A 6,000-nucleotide genomic window follows, 5' to 3' on the forward strand; every position below is an offset into this window, starting at 1 on the left:
TTCTACTTTATTTTCAGAAATGTGAAACTAAAGGTATATCTAGTTGATGGCAATAGGTACCTTTTAATATTCAATAATGGACATATTTAAGGTAGCTATACTGGACCCCTACCAGTTTAATAGCTTTGGTCTGGACAAGCTCTCTGACTCTTTCATATTTTTCTTTTTCACTTGCTTCACATATTACCCCACATTTCTCTCTCTTTATCATTTTATCATAGCCCCCAAATGTCCTCTTTACTACAGAACTGACATGACTTTTCCATGTAACTATTGTCCCTTGTCTAGAGTTCTTTACTCTGCTTGCTTGAATAAAATGATGTCTTTATTTCCCTAAGTCTGAGAGGGTATATTGAAAGAGAATAATTGATATGAGAACAATTTCATTAAGATAGCAACTTATGACCACACAACATTAGATATTAGGCTTAACTGATTAAACCTTGGTCTAAGTTATACTCAGAGTGATTTTATTTTACTTTGTAAGTTTATTTATAATATTGAAATTGTAGAAATTTCTGTTACAGAATCTCTTTTATAATCCCTCCAACTAGATCTGTCTCAACTACAATGTGCTTTCATGACCTTTCTTAGAGCAACTCAAGTTCTACCTCCCTTCAATCCTGTATTCTCTTCTAGGTTGTCTTCAGACACAAGCAATTTCAGTCTTTTCTTGTTTTTCACCTTTTCCATGGAGCCATATTCAAACATATTGGGAAAATTATTCTTCATCTTTTTCAGTTATTTTATGCTAAAAGTCTTTTATTGGTGGACCTGATTCCTGTCTCTCATTTATATATCATGCGTGATCTTGCTCTTATTTGGCACAATGTTTTAAGTGTTTTGTGTGAGGGAATGATATAGGGCTACAAATGAAAACAAGTACTATTAATGATAGCATAATGCTTGGTAGATCATTTGTTCTGCATTCTGTTTATCCCAGTTTAACTGAGCAATGTATTCATTTTCTGCTGCTATAATTCCATCCGGGATGAAACTCTAGCATTTGAACAACCGTGTCATATATGATACCACTGAAGACATGGATGATGTTTCATTTGTAAAATGGGAAACCTTTCTGTCATGAGTTACTTAAAGACATATTCTATCAGAAAAATTATTAGCATTCTTTAAAAATATTTGTTATTTTATTTTTCAAACAGTTGTGCTTCATAAAATACTGTAAATACTTCTTTTAGAGTTAATCAGTCCAACCCTCTCCATACAATAGTATAGTTCTCACAGGACTGTTGTTTTATTAATCATTGTATCTTTCCATTACCACAGACTACTATATAGATTATATATTCCTGATACTATGCACAATCCACTGATGAGTGCCTCACTAGTAAAACTGAATGAAATGGAATTATATAGAGTTAGACTTATTTTTGACAAATAAGATAGTATTCTTACTTACTCTAAGTATAACTGGTTAGAAAATCTTGACGTCTGGGGCTGAGTTTGGTCAAGTAGCCAATATAAATCTGAAAACTTTTATTTGGAAAGCTTGTCAGAAGGCACATAAATGAAGATCATGTTAAAAAAACTAGAAATAAGAAAAACATTTGGAACCGCTTAGGGAATTCACATTTTAACTGCTCACACTTATAATCAATGGCTAATTTCTCTGCACCTGAGTTTGTTTGCCAGTGCCTGGTGACTTTCCAGAACTTTTACTCTTGTTCCTCTGGCCAATCAGCTAGTAATTACAGCTTCCCATGTGTGTCACACTAAGTTGTGGTAACCTGTAAAGCAGGTTAAAGCATTGCTTCCTGGATAACTTTTGATAGTTCATCAGTGACTAATGCTAGCTCACCTGGATGACATTGAAATTTAATGATTTATGTTGCCTCTCTAAATAAATCTATTGTAATTCCTTGTGAATCACTGTACATTTCTGATAGTAATATCAATGTACTTTAATCATTTTTTCTTTAAATAATTTTAATAAACCAACATTATACAATCTTCTATGCAACTAAAAATGTCATCATGGTTTGTAGAGCATGTTTTTGGCTTGCTGTTTTTTGTTTCATCTCAATGCATTTGTTGTATCATCTGTTTTAAAGTTACAATATTTGTCCATACTAGGCCATTCATTTGTGATATATATTCATTTGTATTTGCCCTTTTTGTGGAATTATAAAGTCAAAACTTTGCAAATCATTTCTTGCAATAAATTTTTCTCTCACAAATAACAAACTACTCTCTTTTGTATTTCCAACAGATCCCATCTCACTCTATTCTCTTTCTGCTTTCTTCTGGTCTATAGTAAATGGTAAATATTCTGGTTATTTTAGCACAGCACTTAAGTTCCTACAACTTCTGCAGTTTTCACAGTTTGCTTAGTAAGAGTCAAACTTTTTCCTATTTTAATCTCATTTGGTTATACACCTGCCTCCTGCATCTTACACTTTCCTTTATTACACACTTTGCTTTAGGGCTGTTGGACTGTGATTTCTTTGTATTCCTTGTATGTACCTGTGTATCATTTTTATACTTTCATGATATTTTACAGCTTTTTAAGTCTTTTCTTTTTCATCCAATATACGTTACTAGATTCCAAGAAGCATTCTATGTGATTTATTTTGTATAAGGCCATAAAAAATTAGACCTCTCATAATTTAAAATGAGGAACACGGTAATTTTAAGAGAGAAACAGCCATGTGCTTCCTTCAATTTAACATTTATTGCTGGATAGAAGAGATTTGCTTCATCAATACTGTAACATATTTGATTTAATTTATGTTTGTCCTAGTGTTAGGGCCTGTTATTATGTTCTTTTTTATTTCTTTCATGTTGTAGAGTATTTTTTTAGATCAATATTAGCTTTACATCAAAACTGAGTGCAGAAGGAGTACAGATAACTCATATGTCTCTTTCTCCACATATGCATAGACTCTTTCACTGTCAATGATCTTCATTAAAGTTGTACATTTCTTTCTTTCTTTCTTTTCTTTTTTTTTTTTTTTTTTGGTTTTTCGAGACAGGGTTTCTCTGTGTAGCTTTGTGCCTTTTCCTGGAACTCACTTTGGAGACCAGGCTGGCCTCGAACTCACAGAGATCCGCCTGGCTCTGCCTCCCGAGTGCTGGGATTAAAGGCATGTGCCACCACCACCCAGCAAGTTGTATATTTCTTAAAACTGAAGAACACACATGACATACCACCATTATCCCAACTCAACAGTTAGTTTAGCGTTTATTTTCTGTATTGGAGATTCTCTTGCTCTGGACAAATATCTAATGATATTTATCTGCCAGTACATTCTCATAGATCACAATAATGCCCTAAAATAATATGTGTTTTCAGATTATGTGTTAGAAAGAAAGAAGAAATGAATAAAAGGGGGTTAGACTCCTTTAACTGTTTAGTCTATGGGTGTATTAGGAATATTGTTGTATTAGGAATATTTTAGTTTTGTTAATATGCATATATTAGAAATTTTATAATACATTTAAAATCTATCTTATAGTGTTATGTTGTAAAAAATCAAATGTATGAGAAATATGTACATTTGTACAAATAAACATATATACATATATGTATCATATATATTTCACATATTTTTGGCATTTAACTAGTGCAAATATATGTTTCATCACCCATAAAAGCATAATAACTTCACAAGATTGTATTTATTTGTTTAATGATGTTACATTCAAGAAGTACAGCAATATGTACACTAAATCCATGTCCATTCACATCAATAGTGTCTGGCACAATTACACACTGGTTTTTCCATAAATGTTATATGAAAATTGTATGCCTAGGACAGAATGTGATATATAATTCCTAAAATATACATAGGTGGTTAAAATAGATCCAACACTGCGATTTCATAGTGTTGTGACAAACCACATTAAGAAGAAAAACAAAGTTTATATGCAGTTCTCTTTCACGTGCTCTGTTTAAATCTGCTGGCACCTTCAATTTTGACTAACTATTTAAATACAGCTTCCTCCATCACAGCTGGTAGCCTGTGAATGAGAAATATTTAAATACACTGCTAAATTTTCTAAATGCAGTTTTAGAAATTCCACATTATGCATTTGCATATGAAATTTCATCTAAATCATAATACAGCATAGTAGTAATATGTCCCTTATTTTGTTAATTACTTTATTAAATAATTAGTATTAAAACCGAGTGCCAGAATACCTAATATTATTTCTTAACTGCTGCTTAGTACTTGAGATTAAAATTACTAGCACTGATGATTCACTGAAAGATATTAAAATGTTCTTTTCAAAGCAATGATATTTATAAACGAGCAGAAGTTAGATTATTGGATTTCTATAGCAGGATGAGAGTAAAGGGACCATAAGGTTTATGAGAATAAATGATTTTAGTGTTCAACTTCTTGACAAGTTATTTATGATGACTTTTAAAGCAGGCTCTCTCTTTGTAGCCCTGGCTATCCTGGAATTCACTGTATAGACCAGGATGGCATTGAACTCAAAGAGACCCACTCACTTCTACCTCATGAGTGCTGGGATTACAGGTGTGCCTGGAAACCAAGGTGAATGTGGTCTGCCTAAGAATTAAGGAATTTTCAGGCAGAGAACTGGGTCAGATAGTATAAATAAAAGAGACCATGTTGATTTTCTTTATTCTACTGGGAAACATGAGAGTTTGGAAGGCTCATATGCATTTCTGAACAAGACACTGTAAACAGATATCGATCTTGTTTTTAAAAAGTAAATAAACTCATAATGTGTGTGTGTATGCATTTGGTATTTATATATTATATATATTATATGATAACTTATAGAATTAGGCAACAAATCCACCATACATGTTGTTGTCATTAAGTTATATATAAATATTTTTAATAATATTTTGAAAACATTTACCACATAGGTTCACATAACAGATCTTCAAAATGTTCAACATTAGTTTCAAATGTGATCTTTACATACTAAAATTCTTCTGTCAACTTTTATCTATATGCATATATCAGTGTTTTAATTTTCAAAGTTATTCTATGAATTTTGGCATAGTGGCACAGAAATAGATTTGGGGGTTATCTTGACCTGAATACAAATATTGAATACATAACTTAATCATAATGCATTCAATGACTTTGCATAGGAAGTGAGAGAATGATAATGCCTCTACCATAAGTTTATTGTGATATTTGTAAAAGTCATAATTGTAAAATCAATTTTATTTTCAGTTCATTATAGTGTTCTTACACCTGCTCACCACAATGAACATCTACATTTGTATCTGAAAGAATTTTATAGTCAAGCACATCATTAGTTATGTTACCATTTATAATTTTTTTTCTTAAAAATCACATTGGCATATATTTACATTCCTCTTCCAGCTTATTTTTATTTTTTACAAATATATATAAAAAGTATATTTACATTGTTAAAACCTGATGTAGTTCTTCAGCTGTAAATCTCTTCATTGTTAATGAGCATATTATCTATTTGTTAGTGATCTTATAATATAATTCTAGGCATTATCACATCTTATTTACATTTGTAAACACATTATCTATTCAAATTGCGGATCTATTTCATTAAGCTGTTTGAACACAACAAAACAAACAAAAAATATCAAATAGGTATATTTGTAGACATTATGGGCTTAATGCCATATCCATTACTCAAGAATTGGTCCAAATCACAAGATAACAAACGTTTTAAATCCCTTAATCACATTTTGAATTCTTTCCTTCATCATCTCTGTTAAGTGAACACACACACTTACACATTTACTGCTAAATACAACTTAAACATGTTTCAGTTAATCTTTGGATGCTACATTGCTACTGTAAACAGATGTACCCAGACTTCAATGACCCTTGAGAAAATAACTGAAGTTTTCTCAATTAAGTTGACTATATATTTGAAGACAAACTCTGTGTATGTTGTACAGTGACACCCTTAGTCACAACACTTTGTGAGGCCTACTTCGATGCATTTTTTTCGATACTTACCTGAATCCCTGGTACCAGGGATAGGGTAACACTTTATAATTCTATG

The sequence above is a fragment of the Peromyscus eremicus genome, chromosome X (assembly GCF_949786415.1).
Source record: "Peromyscus eremicus chromosome X, PerEre_H2_v1, whole genome shotgun sequence".
NCBI lineage: Eukaryota > Metazoa > Chordata > Mammalia > Rodentia > Cricetidae > Peromyscus > Peromyscus eremicus.